Source organism: Mustela nigripes, chromosome 3 (assembly GCF_022355385.1).
Source record: "Mustela nigripes isolate SB6536 chromosome 3, MUSNIG.SB6536, whole genome shotgun sequence".
Taxonomy (NCBI): Eukaryota; Metazoa; Chordata; class Mammalia; order Carnivora; family Mustelidae; genus Mustela; species Mustela nigripes.
In genome coordinates this window covers 73,906,076-73,918,520 of record NC_081559.1, presented here as the reverse complement: position 1 = coordinate 73,918,520, position 12,445 = coordinate 73,906,076, and the positions used below count along the sequence as shown (strand labels likewise).

The window sequence follows — 12,445 nt, the reverse complement described above, 5'->3', positions numbered from 1 at the left end:
CAGAGGCAGAGAGAGAAGCAGGCTCCCTGCTGAGCAAGGAGCCCAATGCGGGGCTCGATCCCAAGACCCCGATCATGACCTGAGCTGAAGGCAGCGGCTTAACCCACTGAGCCACCCAGGCGCCCCTGGACCATATCTTCTTTATCCATTTGTCTGTTGAAGGGCATCTCGGCTCTTTCCATATTTTGACTATTGTGGACATTGCTGCTATGAACATTGGGGTGCATATGGCCCTTTTCACTACATCTGTATCTTTGGGGTAAATATTCAGTAGTGTAATTTTGGGGTCATAGGGTGGCTCTATTTTTAATTTTTTGAGAAACATCTACACTGTTTTCCAAAGTGGCTGCACCAACTTGCATACCCACCAACAGTGTAAGAGGGTTCCCCTTTCTCCACAACTTCTCCATCATTTGTTGTTTTTAGCCTTATCGATTTTTGCCATTCTAACTAGTGTAAGGTGGTATCTCAATGTGGTTTTGGTTTGAATTTCCCTGATGACTAATGATGACGAACATTGTTTCATTTTTATTGTTTATTATTAGTTGAAGCTCCTTTAGACTTACCACTGCAAGTGCTAACTACTGTTTTTTTACTTCACTCCTTCCTTTTTTTTTTTTTTTTAAGATTTTATTTATTTATTTGACAGGCAGAGATCACAAGTAGGCAGAGAGGCAGGCAGAGAGAGAGAGGGGGAAGCAGGCTCCCCGCTGAGCAGAGAGCCCGATGCGGGACTCGATCCCAGAACCCTGAGATCATGACCTGAGCCGAAGGCAGCAGCTTAACCCACTGAGCCACCCAGGCGCCCATCACTCCTTCCTTTTGAGTTTAATTTCTTTCTTCATGAAATATATCTTCTATGTATTTATCTTGTTTGAGAGTTTAGCTGAGTACAGAGTTCTAGGCTGACTGAAAATTTTACTAAAATCTTTGAGAATATTGTGCCATCTCCTTTTCGCATCTTTTTTTTTTTTTTTTTTTTTTTTTTTCTGCAAGAAGGCAGGAATGCCCGAGTTATACGTGTCGCCCCACTGGGGTTCCCAAGGCCATCCCCCCTCCCCGCCCTGGTTTACAGGGCTCAGTTGTGTCCCTCCCCCGCCCCAGCCTGACCAGACCTGCCTCCTGCACTGCCTGTCTCAAGGGTCCTTAAAGCAGGGGTGTCCGTGGGCACAGGGCCCAGAGCCCACGCAGGGAGCGACGGCAGACCCCAGGCCACTCGGAGCAGCTCTCGGCCAGGGACGCACGACTTCCGGAAAGCGCTCCAGAGGGACCATCTCCTGGTTCATCCCACTGTCCGCAGCCGGCCGCCCGCTCACACCCGGACGCCTCAGAAAACCCACGCGTTTGGCGATCCGAGCTAGAAGCCCGGCGCCAGGGGCGGCCGCCACGCGCTCGCGGAACCCGCTGCCCCCACGGCGGCTCTGGGGCATGTCCGGCTACAAACCATTCTTAGCGCTCACGGTTCTGAGCACTGAGCGTAGAAATAGCCGCTTGCTCTTTGCCCCGACGGCCCAGGTGCAGCAGAGCAGCTGGACCCGGGGTGCCGGCAGGTCCAGCACCTGTGGGGCCGCCTCCTTTTAGCATCTTTTGATGAGAAAACTTCTATCAAATTTTTATCCCTTTATATATATAATCTGTGTTTTCTCTGAGATTAATTTTCTTTACATATTCTATATTTTCACCATGTGTCTGGGTGAATTTGTTCTATTTACTTTGGTCACAACTTGGGTTAATTCAACTGTGAATTCATGTGTTTTTATCACTTCAGGAAAATTCTCACTATTTAATGTGTTGTATTATTTTTTTTAAAGATTTAATTTAATTATTTGGACAGAGAGAGATCACAAGTAGGCAGAAAGGCAAGCAAAAGGCTCCCTGCTGAGCAGAGAGCTCGATATGGGACTCGATCCCAGTACCCTGAGATCATGACCTGAGCCAAAGGCAGAGGTTTAACCCACTGAGCCACCCAGGCGCCCCTGTGTTGTACTTTTTAAATAATATTCTCCATTTCTCTTACTTTCGATTTAGTGTTTTTCTTCTATTGTGCTGCATTTAAATAATTTCCATGTTTTTTGTCTCCAGATTATTATCTCTTCACTTGTGTCTAATCCGCTATTCAATCTACATTTTTAATTTTTCATTTGTGAGATTATATTTTTAATTTCTAGGTGTCCTTGTTTCTCTTTAAAAAATTGCTTTTCTTCTTGTATGGTATCCATTTTCATAATAATTCCTATTCCTTTTCTTTAAAAAAACTCTCTTTTTCTTTCTTTCTTTCTTTTTTTTTTTAGAGAGGGGGAAAGAGAGAGAGCAGAGGGGGAGGGGCAAAGGAAGAGGGAGACAGAATCCCAAGCACAGTCCACACCCAGTAAGGGTGCCCAAGGTGAGGCTAGATCTCACAGCCCTGAGATCACAACCAGAGCTGAAATCAAGAGTCAGTCACTTAACCAACTGAGCCATCAGGCACCCCTAAAAAATCTTTTTAAACAATTTGAGCAATCCTGTTCTAATTTTTTTTCATTGTTTTATTATCTGCAATTCTCAAGATAATTATTTTGTTTGTTGCATTTATTCATGTTGAGTGTTTGTGTGCATAATATGTATTTGTTATTGTGAGTTCATATCTAGAATAAATTATTATTATTATTATTATTATTGAGCTTCTTTTCTGATGAAATTGTCTTAGCTGGTGAATTCCTGAGCCATGAAGTATTACAAATTTATATGCTGTATCTGGATATAGTACAAGCTTAGAATTATAATTCTTTTTTAAAAAAACACATTTATTTATTTGACAGAGCGAAAGAGATTGCAAGTAGGCAGAGAGGCAGGCAGAGAGAGGGGGAGAGGCAGGCTCCCTGCTGAGCAGAGGGCCTGATGCAGGGCTCGAGCCCAGGACCCTGAGATCATGACCTGAGCCAAAGGCAGAGGCTTAACCCACTGAGCCACTCAGGTGCCCCTAGAATTGTAATTCTTTTTTTTTTTTTTAAGATTTTATTTATTTATTTGAGAGAGAGACAGTGAGAGAGAGCATGAGCGAGGAGAAGGTCAGAGGGAGAAGCAGACTCCCCATGGAGCTGGGAGCCCGATACGGGACTCGATCCTGGGACTCCAGGATCATGACCTGAGCCGAAGGCAGTCGTCCAACCAACTGAGCCACCCAGGTGTCCCTAGAATTGTAATTCTTAACGTATGCCTTTTCTTTTCAACACAAGGCACAGGACGAATAAAAACATCTTCACTATTTCTCCTCCATCAATGGGCAAGATTAACAAATGGGGCAATTCACCTAAGATCCAGTCTTTATCCATTGATTTCCGTTCCATTTTCTGTATCTCCTCAGGACTCAGCCCACTTTACCTATTCTAGTGGAGCACTAGATCTCAGCCAGCAGCTCTAGTCTGACTTCAGCCTTTGTTCATTGCTTTAGCTTTGATTTTTCTTTTCATGTCTGGCACCTAAAGATTTCGCTTTCTTTTTTTTTTTTTTTTTTTTTTTGAGCTTGATTAGATATTTGCAATTTCTTAAGAATACTTCTTATCTAAGATTTTTATGCATTACACGATGGAGTCCAAACAGTCTACAATATTAGTAGAAGTTTCATCTTATTTTTTTACATTTTAATTATTCAGCCTAATGGGTACTGCTAGTTTATATTTAACTTTCATTATAAAATAATTAATGCATAAAAGAATGAAGACTAATTAAGCAAACACATATGTACCCACTATTCATCTTAAGAAAAAAGTACTTAACAGACACCTCAGGCAAGGGCAAAAAAAAGCTAAAATAAACAAATGGGACTACATCAAACTAAAAAACTTTTGCACAGTATAGGAAACAATCAACAATATGAAAAGGCAACTTACTGAATTGGAGAAGATATTTGCACATCATACATCCAGAAAGTGGTCAATATCTGAAGTACATAAAGAACTTATACAACTTAATATAAAAAACAAACAGACAAATAACTGGTTTCAAAAATGGGCTGAGGATTTGTATTTTTCCAAAGAAGACACACAGATGGCCAGCAGACACTTGAAAAGATGCTCTATATCACTAATCATCAGGGAAATACAAATCTAAACCACAGTAAGATACCACCTCACACTGCTCAGATTGGCTATTATCCAAAAGACAAAGAAACAACAAGAGCTGTTGAGGATGTGGAGAAAAAGGACCCTCATCTGTTGTTGGTGGGAATGTGAACTGGTGCCGCCACTATGTGAAATAGATGGAGTTTCCTCAAAGAATTAAAAATAGAGGGACACCTGCATGGCTCAGTGGGCTGGTTTTCAGCCCAGGTCATGATCTCTTGGTCATGGGATCAAGCTCCGAGTCAGGCTCTGTGCTGAGTGCAGGGTCTGCTTCAGATTTTTGTTCCCTCTCCTTTTGCTTCTCCCCCTTCTCTCGTGCTCTCTCTCTCAAATAAATAAATAAAATCTTTAAAAATATATTAAGAATAGAAATAACATACAGTCGGGATGCCTGGGTGGCTCAGTTGGTGAAGCACCTGCCTTTGGCTCAGGTCATGATCTCAGGGTTGTGGGATCGAGTCCAGCATTAGGTTTCTTGGTTGGAGGGGAGCCTGCTTCTTCCTCTGCCTGCCACTCCCCCTGCTTGTGCCCTCTTTCTCTCTCTCTGACAGATAAAAAAATAAAATCTTTAAAAAAAAAGAAGAAGAAGAAGAAGAAGAAATACCATATAGTCCAGCAATTTCAGTAGTGAGTATTTATCTGAAGAAAATGAAACACCAATCCAAAGAGATATGTATGCCCCTATATTCATTGCAGCATTATTTTTTAAAGATTTTTTTTTTAATTTGATAGACAGAGATCACAAATATGCAGAGAGGCAGGCAGGGGCGGGGGAAGCAGGCTCCCCACTAAGCAGAGAGCCTGATGCGGGACGCGATTCAAGGACCCCGAGATATGACCTGAGCCGAAGGCAGAAGCTTAACACACTGAGCCACCCAGGCGCCCCACATTGCAGATTATCTACAATAACCAAGATATGGAAACAATCCAACTGTCCATCTACAGAAGAATAGATAAAGAATATGTGGTGTGTGTGTATGTGTATAATGAAATATTACTCAGCCATAAAAAAGAATGAAATCTTGCCATTTGCAACAGCATGGTTGGTCCTACAGGGTATCATGCTAAGTAAAATAAGTGAGATAGAGAAAGATAAGTACCATATGATTTCGATTATATGTGGACCTAAAAAGCAAAACAAGTGAACAAACAAAACAGAAACAGACTTCTAAGTACAGGAAACAAACTGATGGTTACCAGAAAAGAAGGACTAGGGGAAGGAGGGGATGAAATAGGTGAAGGGAATTAAGAGGCACAAATTTCCAGTTATAAAATAAATAAGTTGTAGGTTTGTAATGTATAGGGAATATAGTCAATGATGTAATAACTTTGCACAGTGGCAGTAACTAGACTTAACATAGGGATCATCTGTACTGTATAAAAATATCAAATCACTATAATAATGTATACCTGAAACTAATGGGATATTGTAGGTAATTTACACCTCAATAAAAATACTAAGTTGTATACACTATGTATATAAGAATATTTTACTGGGAGGAGAGGTCTATAAGGTCCACCAGATTTGCAAAGAAGTCCATCACCCTATCATAATGTATAACCAAATTTTTACTCCAGAATGAATTTGGGGTCTCCATTAATTAGGTCAGGTCCACTGGAGCCTGAGGAGCAAAAAGGGCACCTCTCCCTCACTGTAAGCAGCTCCTTTGCACGGTCTGCATGTATTTCTTCTAGGAAACAACTACAGACTACAATTAAATTATCTTTCTGGTCTATAATTTTTCCAATGTAAATTATAAATCAATAACCTTATCTCCCTTTGTAAGAGTCTCCAACTTAAAACCACAGATACATAAAACATCTAATGGACGCTTGTATATATTTGTTCCAGTCAACTGAAATGAGAGTAAATGATGAAACATTAACTCTTTTAAATATAATATCCTAGAGAGTCTTTAAATATTTATTTAATATATATCTCTATGGAACTTCAAAAAATATATTGTTCATTATTATAAAAAAGAAGAAGGAATCTTTTTTTTTCTTCAGCAGATTGTTAAGGATATGCCCTTCTTAACTTACTACAGAGAATGCATTTATGAAGGTCAAGCTATTTTATTCATGGAATATGAGGCATGTAGCCACCCAAATTCACAGCTAAATCTCTCAATTGGTGGAATAAATTGCTGACAACAGAAATGTTTGTATTGGCCAAGCACTGTGGTTTGATTAAGTTTGCTCATTTATTTTATAAATCTGTTGTAAAGCCATTAGAAGAGTTTTATTACTCAAATTATGAGGCTGAGTCAGAGTGGCCTTTTAAATCTATAAGTTAATCAGGACTTTATTTCCAGAGCAGTGAAAATATTCACCCCTTTCTTTCAGTGAATATATTTTCCATCTCTATTACAAATAAATTGTGATTTAGTTCACAATTTCTGCAGTTGGCCATTATTCATAGCCATGCTTCTTGGATATATCAGCAAATGTATAAATTTCCTTCACTGTCCATTTCTGGGTAGATAAGAGAAGCATCTTCTAGAAGAAATTAACCTCAATCAAAACACTGTCTACATTCAACATATGGTCTCAACACATGTCCAAGAAAGGATAGCCAATCTTTACAACACAAGATTCATTTTGCTTTCTTTACAACTTCAACATGGGAGGTGCCTCAGCTCAGCATTTTTGCTTTCCCCTATTTTCTTCTTTTTGCCATTACTTTGTTCATTCTACTACTTTATCATTACTTTCTTGATATCCTTTCTATAAGGTCACTTACTAGTTTATCTTTATTAAGATTTTTTTTTTCCACATCTAATCCTCTTACGCCAGATTTGACGTTGTGCTTTTTTCTAACTCCATTCAAAATCAGATGGGACTGTGTCCTTGTGGTGAGCCCAGGGCTGGCTCCATCACCACCCCTCATCCAGGTCCCAGGATTTGGATCAGGAATGAGTATAAGATCCCGGCTGAGTAAACTCAGAGAGAGTTCTCTTTCTTTCAGGGCTTTTTTGGCTGATAGGTTTTAAGATCAGAGGTGATACAATCTTAACACGTCACAGGAGGAGATTGCCTAAGGACAATGCAGCCATAGAGGAGAGGACAGAGTGAGACAGGGTCTAAAGATTTTTTTTTTTTTTGAACACCTAGGTCCAGTTGCACCTGATTAATCCCTTAAGTTTTTATTTCTATGAAACTAATGATTTCTTTGACCAATATGAATCCTGTCTGTTTTGTATAAAAATAAAAGTTCCAACACCTTATTTTGTTTTAAAATATTTTATTTCCATTTAGAAAAAGGCAAGCTATTGCTAACCAAATCCTACATATATCCCATAGAACAACAATGCATTCATTGGGACACATTAGATTATAAGGAATGGAAACCAATTTCAATCTTGTCTAATGTGACTTTCTCACTATTTGCTCATCTCTATAAAGTTTCAAAGGTGAAGCAGATTTAGGCATCACCAGATCCTAGAACTCAAACATAATTTTTACCACTCTCATTCTCCCTCATTTCAGTTTGACCTAATTTTCTCTTGACTCAGACAGTTTTTCTGCCTAAAATTAATAACTTGAAGAAATAGTAACACACGGTTGTCATTTAGAAATACAAACTTAAGAATAGAAGACAGGAGCATCTGGCTGGTTCAGCTGGTAGAGCATGTGATTCTTGATCTCAGGGTTGTGAGTTCAAGACCCACATTGGGTGTAGAGATTATTTAAATATATAAACTTGAAAAAAAAAAGAATAGAAATAGCTTAAAATATCAAAAGATTATATTTGAGTTACAGGAAATGAAGATTGGTCAGAGAATTATTTTTAATAAGCTTATTAGTACTTTTGGAGTTTTAGCCATCTGCATATATTATCAATTTTTGACTTCCCAAGTAAATTTTAAAAGCAACAAAATTTAAAAACAAAATGATATCCCAGCCTTTTGATATCTATCTCACTAACTCGGGTTTTATTTACTTGTGAGAGCTTTGAAGACAAGCCATGCTGATGGACTCCTTTGATTTGTGTCTACACAGACAAAATTCTAAGTATTTAAAGACACCTACTTTTCTTGATTCCATCAGTGTAATCTATTTGAGTATGGATAGCTGATGTCTCACTTAATTTCATCTGGTCCTCTGCTGTATTTCTATGATGGGATTCAATGTGAAATTTGTACGGTTGCTTGCTCTGTTAGCAAAGCACTTGGGTACCCCAAAGTTAAGAGGCTCCTCAGAATTTGTTAGCTCCTTGAAGTCCTGTGGGTTTTTAGACACACAAATCCTAAATTTAAGAAATTGTCAAAATAATCTCCAATAGACCAAGAATTTAGGTCAGAAAATACTCCAAGTCCTTCACACAGAAAAATCTGTAAATCCTGAGGTTTTTTTGGAGAGTCTGTAGAGAGATGATGTGTTTAAATCTGTGAATTACATGGCAAAATTAGATTAACTTGGCAAATTCTTACCACGATGTTACAATGCTAAGGAGAGTAATATCCCACCTCTCCATTGTATCCCTGGGAAAACTTAAAATTCTGGATTCCTTTCCACTTCCCTGTCTCCTTTACCTCCCAATCCCCAGAAGCCTCTGCAGAAATATTCAGTTGTCTTTTAAGCAGAATGACCAGACCAAAAGGATTTTGCTAAAAAGTTTCTGAGATCAAAACTTTTCATCTTTTTATCCTCAACTCTGCCCCTCTGTCTAGCTAAACTTACTTAGTCCCTTTCTCCATCAGTTGCTCTCAAAAAGGAATTTTTAACTCAACCTCGATTTTATTTATTTTTTATCTAAATGACTGACTTTTTCCCCCTTCAATTTAATTGACTTCTTACTTGATTAAGATAAATAAATCAATTGATTGGTTTGCTTTCATGCTTTCCTAATCTCTATAGAAAACAAATAAGACCTTAATGTAATCACCCATTTTATAAGCGTCACTAGAGCCAAAATTTTCGCCTAAGCATTCTATAACAACTGTATATAGTAGACTACTGTATTCTGTTGAGTTTCCAGGTCATGTTTGCTAATTAATTACCAGTTTTGAGTATTCCAGTTAAGTGGTTTAAATTTCCCCATTTTTAGATATGTAGAGTATAGTTTTTTAAACTCATGTAATTTGTGTATATAAACATCTCTTGGCACAAAATTACTAGTATTAAACTGGCAACGTTAAGTACACACATCTCTACCTTCATCTGCTCAAGAACTTGAAGTAGGTAGATTGCTGAAGAAAAGAGATTTTTTTTACAAAATAATCTCTCTCAGATCCTTTAAATATTTATTCTCAATAGTGCTTGTCCCTATTGTTCATCCTGACCAATCAAATTCCAAGGGACTATTTTGGAGGAAAATAACCCTGACAAATAGACAATATGGAAATTAAAAATCTACATTTTTCTGCCTAGAAGCCTATCTAGAAAATTTATGTTTATTCTTCAAGTCTCAGTTCAAATGCTTCCTTTATTCTGAAACCTCTAATCCATTTCCGTCCCTTGGGGTTGCAAGGGACAGAAATGGATTATGGCTAAGATATGAAAACAGAAGATTTATTGGAAGGATACTGGATGCCTTCCAGAAATCTCAGGAAGACCTGAATAACTCAGCCTTGGGGAGAAAAGAAAGCAGGATAGCTCCAAGGACCTCAGCAGCAAGAGCTTTTGGATCTCTCTAGAGCCTTACCTCACGACGATTTATGACTAATAGTTTTCTAACCATGTTCTCATTTCAAATTCCAGGCAGAAATTTTATGACTAATTAGGATGGCAGATAGATCAAGCTCAGCCACTATGAGAACAATGAACTGTTAGGTCACCCCAATTTGTGTCTCTTGTCACCTTTGATTTGCATGCAGCTTTTCCCATTTCCAAAAGTACGTTGTACCAATCCTTTAAGGCCAATGATACTGTGAAGCCAATGATACATGCTAAGGTAGACTTTTTCTATATTTGAATCCTTAGTATGTGCACAGTGACTGGAACTTAGTAAGTGGTAAAAAATTATGGCTGCATGATTTGCATGGTTTATATTCCTTTACTGATAGAAATTATCAAGTGCCATAGAGACTTCTGTAAGTTGTACAAAAGCCACTAGAGCCTTCCTTATGAGAGTGACCATATGACCTGTTGGTGCTCTTTCTGATGCTCAAGAATGAGAAGAATCCTTAGTATGTGGTAAGTAGGAAATCAGTACAGAGGGATCACTGGTCAGGGAGGCACTGTGGCACCTGCCATGTCCCCATTCATACCATGGGGTGCCACAGTGTCTTCTTTGATCACCTAGGGCTCCTCAACATGAAACCAAGACTTTACATCTATGGGGAACAGTCTGTTCACTACCTTATAGAGTTAAGGCATGCCACTTTCCTTTCACCCCCTCAGAGCCCCCAGAGCTATGTCCCTAGCCTTTCGTTCCTTCAAATACAAAAAAACTTTAGTCCCTTTCGCCATCAGTTGTGTGTCAGGAAGGGTCCAGGGCTGAAAAACATAAACCCCTACTTAACTAGAGTTAGGGTTGGGTGCGTGTCTTGCCATCAGTTTCCCACAGAGAAATCATTCCCACCCTTCCATGCACCCATCCCCCCTGCCCCAAGAATAAAAAGCAGAATAAAAAAGACACACTTTATCTAGTCAGTAAGATTACTCCCACTAAATCTTTAGAACAGCACCCAGTTATGAAGCAGATAAGCCAAAATGTTTACAGGAAGTAAGGACTTGTTGGTGAGCGTTGAAGTGTTTCGGGGTTTTGGTTGGTTGTTTTTGATTCTTCATGTCTGTTTCAACTGTTGTACTTCCTTTGAACAGTGAATGTGTATTATTTTATAAATGAAATTAAGCTTTTTAAAATATTAAGGAATAGAGGGGAAGTAGCGAATGGTAATCTTAGACTCAGGTAACCCAGCTCCAGTAGTGCTAAAACGGTTTTTACTTAATAGGAAAAGCATAAAAATACAGTGACTATGATCTAGAACCCAAACTTTGGTCCCTAGTGCTACTCTCCCTTCAAAGGAACATTTCTTGAAGAAATGGCTGATTCAAGGGCTGGGCAGGGTAAGTTCGAGAAGAGCCTGGAACATATTGCCAGAAAGTAGAAATGATGTGGTACATCACACAGACCCAGGTACCAAATTGCAGGGTTACTGTGGGGGTAAAAGAGCCATCAAATAATTAAGTAATAAATTATAAACCACTGAAGAAATAGAAATTTATTGGTTCTTACTAATAGAAATGAACAGGGGAAACGAAAGCAGAATATCAACTGGTAAATGCAGGAGTCCTGGAGTACAAAATCATTATTTTATAATAAAGATCGGATCAGGCAAGAATCATCAATGAATACTAAATCTAGGAAATTTTGATAAAAAATAAGACATTTACATTTACAGACTGCTTATTAATTGTAAGGACTAAAAAGCAGCAATTACCTATGGGAGAAATTCAACACCGTGACACAATGACCAAAATAGTAACTTCAGTATGAGGGACCAATGGACATCGTGTGCCTGCCTTTGTGATACACAGAGACGGATGCAACCCCAGCTAGGAGTAAAGAATAGACTGAATCAAATAATGAGGAAATATCAGTCAGCCCTCAGGATATTCCATTTAGATAACGTAGGTGAGGGATGACTATATATTTTTTAAATGTTAGTATCATAAAAGACAATGAAAGGATGTAGAAATGTTCCAGATAACTGAAGGATAAAGAGACACAGCAACTAAATGCATTGCCTAACCATATATGGGATTCTATTCTGGAAGAAGAAAAAATACTATAGAAGACATTATTGAGTCAAGTGACAAATTTGGGATATGGATTCTATATTAGGTAAGTGTTATACCAATGCTAAATTGGCTGAATTTGATAACAGTACTGTAGTTATGGCAAAGAACACCTGCATACTTAGGAAACACAGTCTGAAGTATTTGAAGGCAAAGGACCATGAAATATGCATCTTAGACTAAAAAAAAAGAAGTATGTGCACACGCATACTCACGCATAAACACACGCACACACACACACACAGTCCTGCCAAGTGTATATTATTTTGAGAACATCTCACAATTTACATCATTGCTACTGTGTAAGAGCAGTAAGTAACAGGCCAAATGTTTTTGCTACAGTCAGATGATCCCATGGATTTTCTTTTTCTTTTTAAGATTTTATTTATTTATTTGACAGAGAGAAATCACAAGTAGATGGAGAGGCAGGCAGAGAGAGAGAGAAGCAGGCTCCCTGCTGAGCAGAGAGCCCGATGCGGGACCTGATCCCAGGACCCTGAGATCATGACCTGAGCCGAAGGCAGCGGCTTAACCCACTGAGCCACTCAGGCGCCCCGGATTTTCTTTTTTTAATGTTATTAATACAATAATTTACAAGG

The 12,445-nt window shown here is 38.7% G+C and overlaps 1 non-coding gene across 1 annotated transcript; it reads right to left on the bottom strand.

Moving 5' to 3' along the window:
* Positions 1–1,426: 1,426 nt before the first annotated feature.
* LOC132014795 (small nucleolar RNA SNORA43) lies at positions 1,427–1,562 on the bottom strand. The gene has a single exon (XR_009403432.1). It is a non-coding gene; the product is annotated as a small nucleolar RNA SNORA43 (small nucleolar RNA).
* Positions 1,563–12,445: the final 10,883 nt, after the last annotated feature.